This window comes from Bos indicus, chromosome 12, assembly GCF_029378745.1.
Source record: "Bos indicus isolate NIAB-ARS_2022 breed Sahiwal x Tharparkar chromosome 12, NIAB-ARS_B.indTharparkar_mat_pri_1.0, whole genome shotgun sequence".
NCBI lineage: Eukaryota > Metazoa > Chordata > Mammalia > Artiodactyla > Bovidae > Bos > Bos indicus.
The window spans coordinates 59,830,233-59,842,487 of record NC_091771.1 but is presented as its reverse complement, the minus strand read 5'-3'; the positions used below and the strand labels follow the sequence as shown (position 1 = coordinate 59,842,487).

Below are 12,255 nucleotides of genomic sequence, written 5' to 3'. Positions count from 1 at the left end.
TGATGTGAAGAGTCAACTCATTGGAAAAGACCCTGATGCTAGGAAAGACTGAAAGGCAAAGGAGAAGGAGGTGGCAGAGGATGAGATGTTGCAATAGCATCATTGACTCAATGAACATGAATTTCAGCAAACTCTATGAGGCAGTATAGGACAGAGGACCCTGGTGTTCTGCAGCCTTTGGGGGTCACAAAAAGTCAGACACAAAATAGCAAATGAAAGACAATTATAAGATCTGGAGACTGAGGTAACGATCACTATTTTCCAGTGCCATAAGTGCTCACCAGCTCTTGAGCTGTTTATACAAATCAAGATGCACCATAGTTGGCTCTATCTCTCTTCTAGGAAAACCATGCTCTATTTAGTCATCAGAGTCCAGAAGGTCAAGTTATTCTGACAGACACTCAGGTCTTGCTACCCAATATACATATTAGTTTTGCTGCCACCTAGTCCCTGTCATTTCTCATCTCACCTTACCATTGATCATTAAGTGGTACATTATACCCCTATTGACAACCACAACAGGCAGAGAACAGCCACCATCAAGATTCTCAGAGATGTGGGTATGTCCTTTTTCAACTGATTTCTTACTGCCTTGAATAGTGTTTTGTAGACACTTAAAGAAAAGCAATGCCAAAAAATGCTCAAACTACCACACAACTGCACTCATCTCACACGGTAGTAAAGTAATGCTCAAAATTCTCCAAGCCAGGCTTCAGCAATACGTGAACCATGAACTTCCAGATGTTCAAGCTAGTTTTAGAAAAGGCAGAGGAACCAGAGATCAAATTGCCAACATCTGCTGGATCATCAAAAAAGGAAAAGAGTTCCAGAAAAACATCTATTTCTGCTTTATTGACTATGCCAAAGCCTTTAACTGTGTGGATCACAACAAACTGTGGAAAATTCTGAAGAGATGGGAATACCTGACCACCTGACCTGCCTCTTAAGAAACCTATATGCAGGTCAGGAAGCAACAGGTAGAACTGGACATGGAACAACAGACTGGTTCCAATAGGAAAAGGAGTATGTCAAGGCTGTATATTGTCACCCTGCTTATTTAACTTATATGCAGAGTACATCATGAGAAACGCTGGGCTGGAAGAAACACAAGTTGGAATCAAGATTGCCGGGAGAAATATCAATAACCTCACATATGCAGATGACACCACCGTTATGGAAGAAAGTGAAGAGGAACTAAAAACCCTCTTGATGAAAGTGAAAGAGGAGAGTCAAAAAGTTGGCTTAAGGCTCAACATTCAGAAAATGAAGATCATGGCATCTGGTCCCATCACTTAATGGGAAATAGATGGGGAAACAGTGTCATGCTTTATTTTTTTAGTCTCCAAAATCACTGTAGATGGTGACTGCAGCCATGAAATTAAAAGACGCATACTCCTTGGAAGGAAAGTTCTGACCAACCTAGATAGCATATTGAAAAGCAGAGACATTACGTTGCCAACAAAGGTCCGTCTAGAAAGGCTATGGTTTTTCTGGCGGTCATGTATGGATGTGAGAATTGGACTGTGAAGAAAGCTGAGCATCGAAGAATTGATGCTTTTTAACTGTGGTGTTGGAGAAGATTCTTGAGAGTCCCTTGGACTGCAAGGAGATCCAACCAGTCCATTCTAAAGGAGATCAGTCCTGAGTGTTCCTTGGAAGGACTGATGCTAAAGCTGAAACTCCAATACTTTGGCCACCTCATGCAAAGAGTTGACTCATTGGAAAAAACTTTGATGCTGGGAGGGATTGGGAGCAGGAGGAGAAGGGGACAACAGAGGATGAGATGGCTGGATGGCATCACCGACTCGATGAACATGAGTTTGAGTGAACTCCGGGAGTTGGTGATGGACAGGGAGGCTTGGCGTGCTACTATTCATGGGGACGCAAAGAGTCAGACACGACTGGGTAACTGAACTGAACTGAAAGAGAATGTAATTGGAGGGTAGGTTATCTGGTCTTACATAATACACAAATTCTAGCATTCCCATCTCCTCCTGTTTCAGACATCTTTCTCTAAATTGTGTCCATTTTCTTCACTTACTGGAAAGATTCATTGGACCCAGTACAGATATCACATATGGCTACTAGCTCTGTCCAAGACTAAAGGAACAGACTTTTTATAGATTTGGGCTCAAGGAAATATCAGTAGTCTAGCATCTTTTTTCCAAAAATTTTATGGCAAACTAAACTTTCAATTTTCAGTGAGAAAACTATCCAGAGAGATCTAGTTTAAAAGGTTGGACATGAAAATTTGTTTGAGTTTTATGAATACATAGCAAGTGAGGTTATGTTGATGTGGTTCAGGAAATAATTCCAGCAGAGGCTCAGTCAGCTGTCTGTATGAGAAGGGGAAAGGAAAAAAAAAAGGCAAAATAAGTTTCCAAGGAAGGAACTTACTAAACAAATCCTCATGTCAAAGACCTAACTAAGTGAACATGAGTTTAAAGCACTATTCCAAGCTATACAAAGACACAGATTGCTAATCAGAAAAGCTAATCAAAAGCCATGTTATAACAGTGATGCAAAACAGCAAAGGAACACAGGCTTTTATCATAAGTATCCAACTGACAATGGCTTATAAATTTAATCTAGAACAAAAATCAGAGATGTGGATATGTCCTGCTGCAGTGGATTTCTTACTGCCTTAAATAGTGTTTTATAGACATTTAAAGAGAATATAAATGGAGGATAAGTTATCTGATCTTACATAATATATGAATTATTACAAACAAAAATAACATTTTCTGGACACTACATGTTGCTGATAATCTAAAGCCAAGCTATTTCAGCAACTAAGTTGGCAATAATAGTGCAAGGCTAATATATTTTTGCATATCTAAGAAAGTTAGAAATTACCAAAATACTTCCTGATCTTTAGTTGTACCTTTACATGCATTTCTCCAAAAGAAACTTAAGCAAAAATATTATCAAATTATCGTTTCTTTCCAAAATTATGATATGTACATTTTTATAAGAGTTATATTGATATTTAGTTGATATACGGATACATGCTAAGCTATTAAAGAAAAAAAAAAGACTTCTCACTAAATTTCAGCTCTACTATTTTCCACTGTCTATGAAGGAAAAGTCTCTCACTGTTTCCATTGTTTCCCCATCTATTTGCCATGAAGTGATGGGACCAGATGCCATGATCTTTGTTTTCTGAATGTTGAGTTTTAAACCAGCTTTTTCTGCTCTTCTCTTTCACTTTCATCAAGAGGTTCTTCTTCGCTTTCTGCCATAAGGGTGGTGTCATCTGCATATCTGAGGTTATTAATATTTCTCCTGGAAATCTTGACTCCAGCTTCTGCTTCATCCAGCCTGGCGTTTCACATATATATATATAAGTTAGATAAACGGGGTGACAATACACAGCCTTGATGTATAAAAGTCAACATTCAGAAAACTAAGATCATGGCATCCAGTCCCATCACTTCATGGCAAATATATGGGAAACAATGGAAACAGTGAGAGACTATTTTGGGGGCTCCTAAATCAGTACAGATGGTGACTGCAGCCATGAAATTAAAAGACGTTTGCTCCTTGGAAAAAAACCTATGACCAAACTAGTCAGCATATTAAAAAGCAGAGACATTCCCACCAACAGTATATGGAGAACAGTGTGGAGATTCCTTAAAAAACTGGAAATAGAACTGCCTTATGATCCAGCAATCCCACTGCTGGGCATACACACTGAGGAAACCAGAAGGGAAAGAGACACGTGTACCCCAATGTTCATCGCAGCACTGTTTATAATAGCCAGGACATGGAAGCAACCTAGATGTCCATCAGCAGATGAATGGATAAGAAAGCTGTGGTACATATACACAATGGAGTACTACTCAGCCATTAAAAAGAATACATTTGAATCAGTTCTAATGAGGTGGATGAAACTGGAGCCTATTATACAGAGTGAAGTAAGCCAGAAGGAAAAACACCAATACAGTATACTAACGCATATATATGGAATTTAGAAAGATGATAACAATAACCCTGTGTATGAGACAGCAAAAGAGACACTGATGTATAGAACAGTCTTATGGACTCTGTGGGAGAGGGAGAGGGTGGGAAGATTTGGGAGAATGGCATTGAAACATGTGAAATGTCATGTATGAAACGAGATGCCAGTCCAGGTTCAATGCACGATGCTGGATGCTTGGGGCTGGTGCACTGGGACGACCCAGAGGGATGGTATGGGGAGGGAGGAGGGAGGAGGGTTCAGGATGGGGAACACATGTATACCTGTGGTGGATTCATTTTGATATTTGGCAAAACTAATACAATTATGTAAGGTTTAAAAAAAAAAAAAAAAAAAAAAGCAGAGACATTACTTTGTCAACAAAGGTCCATCTAGTCAAAGCTATGGTTTTTATAGTAGTCATGTAGGGATGTGAGAGTTGGAGTATAAAGAAAACTGAGCACCAAAGAATTGATGCTTCTGAACTGTGGTGTTGGAGAAGACTCTTGAGAGTCCCTTGGACAGCAAAAAGATCCAACCAGTCCATCTTAAAGAGAATCAGTCCTCAATATTCAATGGAAGGACTGATGCTGAAACTGAAAATACGGTATTTTGCCCATCTGATGCAAAAAACTGACTCATTTGAAAAGATCCTGATGCTGTGAAAGATTGAAGGCAGGAGGAGAAGGGGACGACAGAGGATGAGATGGTTGGATGGCATCACTGACTCGGTGGACATACGCTTGAGTAAGCTCCGGGAGTTGGTGATGGGCAGGGAAGCCTGGTGTGCTGCAGTCCCTGGGGTCGCACAGACTGAGTGACTGAACTGAACTGAACTGATGAAGAAAAAAAAAAAAAAAAAATATATATATATATATATATATAAAATTAACTTAATTCTCAATTTTAATAAATGGTTAAATGTGTACTACACTAACAAATACCAATAGTACTACTTAGGTTCTAGACAATTTAAGGAAAATAGGTAGCAAGATAATATGGGATTTTTTTTTAATCATCCCAAGTTTTTAAAAGATATTAACAAATAATATTTGTAATTTGAGTTTTCAATATCTCTTTTATTTTGAGATATGTTATGTTTTCATGCATAATTAGTTTTAAAAAATGGTTTTCATTTTCATCAACATAAAAACCTAAAGCCTAGAAATTTAAATTTCTAATTAAAAACAATAAATATTTAAGTTAAATATTTAAGATGATCAGTTCGTATGTCTTAATGTAGACAGCATATGTAACTTCTTTTTGGTCTTAGAGTGTTTTTGTGGGCTGGCATGTTTCTGAATATTTTATTATGTTTTTTTTCCTATTACATATCAAGTGTGGCATTCTGAACAAACTTGAGAACTAGGCTATGTCAGGTAACTATCACATGCATAATTAATGATTGATAGACTTTAACAAATAATGTGGGCACTTGAGGAAAATATTTACATATTTCACCACTTAACTTCATTGCACTTCATGCATTCTGGATACTTTTCATTGATCTATCTTTTTAATTAGTTTTTCAGCTTTATCTAATTTTCTGTTGAAATCCTCCTCAGCATTATTTAAATTCCAAAGATGATATTTTCATTTCTATGAGTTCTCCTGGGATCTTTTACTGGTCTGTTCTTACGTGTCTGATTCTTTGCTAATTTTTAAAAGTTTGTAAATATATTTTATCACTATATGAGAAGTATACACACACACGCACACACATACTTAAAAATCGTACCCAATACTCTACTATATAAGACTTTTCAGATCTGTTCCTTCTTGTCAGTTATGTATTTTGCCTTATTTAATTTTATGATAGATTGTTCACTGAAAAATCATTATACATTGATTGCTCATGTACCTGAGTTTTCAGGTAGAATCTATAGGGGTCTGGAAGAGGAAGGTGTCCGGAATAATTCTTATAATTGTAGCCTGACTCACTTTTTACAAGGGGCAGTGCCATTTACTATGACAAGAAGAAGCAGGTACTAGGGTCACTGCAAAATAAGGATATCAAAATTAAAATTTTTGGATAAATTATGAAAAATTAAATTTATTATTATTAAGATTAATTAATTTATTTTAATTGGAGGATAACTACAATATTGTGATGGTTTTGCCATACATCAACATGAACCAGCCACAGGTATACATGTGCCCCCCGCAATCCTGAACCTCCCTCCCACCTCCCTCCCCTGCCTATACGTCTGGATTGTCCCAGAGCACTGGCTTTGGGTGCCCTGCTTTCTGCCCTGACTTTGCACTGGTCATCTATTTTACATATGGTAATGTACATGTTTCAATACCACTCTCTCAAATGATCCCACCCTTGCCTTTTCCCATATAGTCCAAAAGTCTGTTCTTTACATCTGTGTCTTCTTTGCTGCCCTGCATGTAGGATCATTGGTACCAGCTTTCTAAATTCTATATATATTCATTAATATACAGTATTTATCTTTCTCTTTCTGACTTCACATTGTATAATAGGCTCCAAGTTCATCCACCTCATTAGAAGTGACTCAAATGTGTTCCTTTTTGTAGTTGAGTACTCCATTGTGTATATGTACCACAACTTCCTATCCATTCATTTGCTGATGGACATCTTAAGCAATTCTGTGTACTGATTTGAGCTCGTGTGAATGTTTGTCTTGAGACTAGTTTTTTGGATACTGAATGAGTTACCTTTATTTCAGATTCTTACAAAGAACCTGCACTAATTGAAGTGATTTACATATGCTGTGGTCCTTGTTGCTTAAAAGAAACTAATATCTGTAACCTGAAGTAGGGAATGAATATAAAATAAATTATTCTTTGTCAGTGTGTGTTTCTAGCAGGAGTATAATAGTCAGATATAAATTTTGAAGTATGCTTTGGAGTTAGGTAAAACTAGTGTTCAGTTTGACAAGTGTTTTAACAGTCTGAAAATGCATTTTAAAGGTCAGGATGAGGGCTACTTATATGAGTAAAAATCTATGAAAAGCATTTAAAAATAAAACAGTAAAGTTTTATTAACTGAGAGATATTGAGGGATAAAGTCTTTTATCTTTTCAACAGTTGGGGACTCTCACTGTACTTAAACTAGCTAGAGTGGATTATGTTCTCTGCAACTGAACCCAAAAGGTCACAACCCTCAAAGTGGGGATGCATGTAATAAAATGCTTATGTTCAGGAAAGTGGTTGTAACAGGAAATCTGTTGTCATTAAGTTATATACAAGAAGTATTTGAAGCCAGGGGACGTAAGCAAGGGTACGTGGTGCCTGAGAACAGCCCTGCATTAGTCAGGGTTCTCCAGAAGATAAGAACCAATAGGATATAAAGAGCTGAATAAAAGGAAATATGGGCTTTCCTGGTGGCTCAGATGGTAAGGAATCTGCCTGCAATGCAGGACACCCAGGCTTGATCCCTGGATCAGGAAGATCCCCTGGAGAAGGGAATGGAAGCCCACTCCAGTATCCTTGCCTGGCGAATCCCATGGACTGAGGAGCCTGGCTGGCTGCAGTCTGTGGTGTTGCGTGGACTGAGCGACTAAAGGACATGCAAGAGGATATCATGGAAACTTACTCAGGTGATTGTGGAGGACAAATCCCACTATTTGTCCTCTACAAGATGGGGAATCAGACAATCTGGTGGTATAATTCAGTCCAAGTGCAAAGTGCTGAGAATTTGGGAAAGGGTAAATCCAAAGGACAAAGAAATCCAAAGATCCGAGAACCAGGAGCTCACAAGTCAGTGGGTAGGAGAACATGTCCTGTCCCAGCTCAAGAAGAGAGATACCTGGCCCTTCCTCTATCTTTACATTCTATTAGGGTCCTCAAAGGATTGGTGAGGGTGGATCTATTTACTCACTCTACTAATGCAAATGCTAGTCTCCCACACAGACACATCCAGAAATAATGTTTTTCCGGTTATCTGGGGCATCCCTTAGCCTATATAAAAGCATCATCATATCACTTAAATATAGAAATTATATGAGGTATAAAAAATATAACAAGAATTCATTTTTATAAGCAGAGGAAAATAAAATGTTGCAAACACTCATGGCAGCAACAGCAACTTAGATAACAGGAAAATCAAACTGGATGAATATCAGCCATGAACATTTTGTGTGTATGAGAGCCTTCTTCTGGGCAGAAGGACAGTGAGCAGCAGCACCACTTTAAGCACAGGGAGATATGTTATAACCGAACTTAAGTAAGCTGTTGATATTCCTCCCACCTTAAAGGCTTCAATTTTATGCTAGGATACACTTTGCAAGAACCCGAAGTAAAAGGCAGATGTGAGAGCCAGTAAAAATCAGGAGAAGTATGGTGCAATTCCAGGGAAGAGCCATGGAAAAAAAAAAAGAAAAGATAGGTCTTTTAATACAAGCTTAACTTTCTGTAAAGTTTACAAATTTGTATCTTTAAGTTGTGAAGTAAATTCCACACAAATCTTCATCTATTTTGAGATTTCTTACTATTTTGATTACTTATTTATGAAGTAAAAAAAAAAAATAGAGAACTAGAACTTTCACATTACTTAGGTTAAAAGATAAATCATTTATTAAACAAATTTTGTACATGATGAATCCTCTTTTGAATATCTTCAGTTAGGAATTGTTCAGAGTATATAACTCAGAGAATATGACATGATATTTAAGCTCGAGTTTGTCAAGTGACTCAGCCATAGAGAAGAGAGGCTAATGATTTCTTGCTTAAGCATGCAGTAAAATTACTAGGGATGTGAAACTCAAAGACAACAAATAAAAACATTTCCTGACAGCAAAATAAATGACTAATGCACTTGAAAATAAATATATACTTATTTAATTTGCTCTAGGTTTAGCTGTGTTGCACTCAGTAGCAAGCTTTCACAGAGCAATGAAGTTGCAGTGCACACAGATGGCCCATCTTTTCAGAGGCATAGACATGTGTATCCATGAGTGGAAATGGATCAGCACTTTCTTCTAATTACTTTCATGAGAATTTCTGAGTTTGTTATTTTCCATCTAGAATAGTAATGTGCATTCATATTTTTCTTAAACTTCTGTGATTGTATTATTTGGATTATTATGAATCATAATTATTTTCCTAGGAGACAGTAAAATCAGTTTAATATTATATAAGCTATTTAATCTTTACTGTTATCCTGCAAGGTAGCTATGAAAATTTTATTTTATATATACAGATATATTAGCCAATCAAACCAGAAAAATCAAATAAATTGCTTAATATTTAACTCATAAGTTGGTAACCAACTTTTCAAAATCAAAGTTTTGATTATAAAGTTACGCTGTGTTTTTCTACTAAACCTGTCATGAATATATTACTTACTATTTTTCTTGTTCTTCATCCACATTTTTCCCAAGTTTTTGGAAACAAAGGGCAACCACAAACATGTTCCAATGCCCCCATTCTATAATTATTTCACTGTTTTCATATAGCAATGCTCCTTCCAGTCTATGCTCTATCTGAACTACAATAAATATTTTGCAGTTTGCATATTTTCAGGTGTCTCTGCTCATGTTTTGGGAGATAATGAATATCTTTCAAATGTTTTACATCTATTAGAAATTCTTCCCAATAAGAGACTAATACTTATACATTCTTTTGGTCTTTCAACATTATAATTTGTTCTTAAAAAAATAATAATAACAATAAAATAATAACAATAACAACAATACAGCATTAATATTATGAAGAGTTACAATAATATGTATTGAATATTTAATGTATTTTTGGAACTGGGTTAGACCCTCTTACATAGCCCCTTTTATATAATTGTATCATTAAGTCAATGTTATAACACACTTTATAGAGGTGGTAAAACTTAAGTTTGTCTGGATTAAGCACTGTTGTTAGGAGTCACAAAGCATGTAAGTGATGCAACTTTTTTCTTTTTTAATTTTAGAACTGAATTTTAATTAGTTCTAATTAAATTTTAAATTTTAATTTTAATTAGAGATTCTAATTTTAGAACAAATTCCTAAGCACCATACTACACAAATTTCCATATTTCTGGACACCTCATAATCACAAGTATTTTCTGAAACATTTTATTTGCTGCATATTCATTTATTTAAAGCAAACCAGGAGGTAATTGCTTATTTGTATTATTTTGAATCTTTTTTTTAAAAGATCATGTAATCTTCAATAGCTATTTAACAATCTGAAGTGAACTGAAGGAAGAAGTCCTTCATGAGCAGAGATTTCTTCATCTCATGGAGTGCATCAAAGTCACATCACCACACCACGAACAATGTCATCAACACCAGACACATCATAGCTATTATCACCACTGCCCCCATCATATTGTTAATTAACTATACTACCAATATAAAATAAAATTTTTTAAAATGAAATTCATGGTTACTTTATTATCCACACTCTTTGACAATAAATCTTGAATTTCTAAATTGATGATTTACAGAGCTATGCTCTTAATAAAATTTGTTGCCTACTTGTTTTGTGAGGAAGGAGAAAGAAGATAATGTTTCAGGGAGAAAAAAAAAGTATTATTTTCAAATTTCATAAGATAGTTTGTCTTTTGTCTTCATTACCATTTGATTCTGAGAAATATCTTAGAAAATTATATTCATTTCTCTTTTGGAGCCTAGGAGAAGCAAGACATGAAGGGAAAATAATAGAAAAGACAGAACAATTCTTTATTTTCTTTATTATAATGGCTAAACATAATGGGAAAGCATATTTTTGGAAAGATAATTTCATTAAGATAGTCCCACTTAAATGAGTGAATTGATATAGTTAACAATAATGTATTGCCTCAGAGTTAACCTGCACAAGTGTTATTCTCATTATTAAACATTGCATCTTTATTCTATACTTTTAATTCATGATTTCCTTTTATAGTAAATGGATGTAACTAGGTAAAAAGTAAAATCCAATGATCTGTAACTGTATCTCCTCTCCATTTCTCTCCTCCCATGCTCTTTCCAAAGTCTCATCTTCTTTGCTAATAGGTTTCATGTACTGGTCCTGGAATAAAGATTGCTGCTTAGGTCATAGGTGGCCATGTGTGACAGGGTTCTACAGAAAACCTTTCTCTACTGACAGAGGTGTGGAGCTTTGGTGATAGCAGGGGAATATAACAACATCTGATGGTGCTCTATTGACACAGAGAGTCCTGGCAACAGAGGACATGGTGTAGCATTGAGATGAAGACAGAGATCAGAATTATTTTTTAATTGTAGTTAACTTACAATGGTGTGTTAATTTCTGTGTTGTAGCAAAATGACTCACTTATACATCTATTTAGATTATTTTTAATCTATTTTCTATTATGGTTTATCACAGGATAGCGAATATAATTTACTGTGCAATACAGCAGGACCTTGTTGCTTACCCATCCTGTATATAATAGTGTGCATCTACTAATCCCAAACTCCCAATCCACCCCCACCTCCACCTCCCACTTGGCAACCACAAGTGGTATTCTCTGAGTCAGTGAGATAGGTTCACGTGTCATTATTTTATAAGTTACACCACACTGCATTTGTCTTTCTGACCTACTTCATTTAGGATGATACTCCCCAGGTCCATGTATTACTGCACACAGCATTATGTCATTCTTTTATGGCTAAATAATAATCCATGTATATATGTAGCATATTTTGTTTATCCAGTCATCTGTCAATGGACATTTAGTTTGTTTCCATGTCTTGGCTGTTTTGAATAGTGCTGCCATGAACATAGAGGTACATGTTTCTTCTTTAATTTTATCTCGATATATGCCCTCAAATTTGGAACATTTCATGAAGTTTTGTCATCTTTGTGCAGGGACCATGCTAATCTTCTCTGTATCACCCCAATTTTAGCATATATGTGCTGTTGAAATGAGCAAGAGAATTGGATTTAAAGGAGTGTTTTACCATGGACTCCAAAATAACTAAGCTCACTGAGGTTAAATAAAAGACAAGTGGTTCATAATTAATCATTGATATGAATATGAATATGACTATGAATAACAGTGACGGCTGAGTCACTCTTGTTAATACTCTGTAACTAACTAATTAATTAAAAGATTTTGGAAAATATTGTAAGCAAGGTGGAAATTATAGTAGATAATCGACACTCATTAAACACTAGGTCTCCCAGTTTCCCATTTTTTAGTGAAAAATAATGGCCTTCAATAGCATCAACAACTACAAAATTACAAAGTATCATGTTTGTCACTAGAAGCTTATTCATAAAAGCTTGTGAGGCAGTCAGAGATACAAGGCCAATGCACAGATCCGAAAGCCTTTACAATTGGGAATGCAAAATGACTATATGCCACAAATGTCTATTGAAAAGAATTT

The 12,255-nt window shown here is 35.8% G+C and overlaps 1 pseudogene; it reads right to left on the bottom strand.

Moving 5' to 3' along the window:
- Nucleotides 1-11,691: 11,691 nt before the first annotated feature.
- Nucleotides 11,692-11,792, bottom strand: LOC139186304 (U6 spliceosomal RNA; annotated as a pseudogene).
- Between the last annotated feature and the right edge of the window lie 463 nt (nt 11,793-12,255).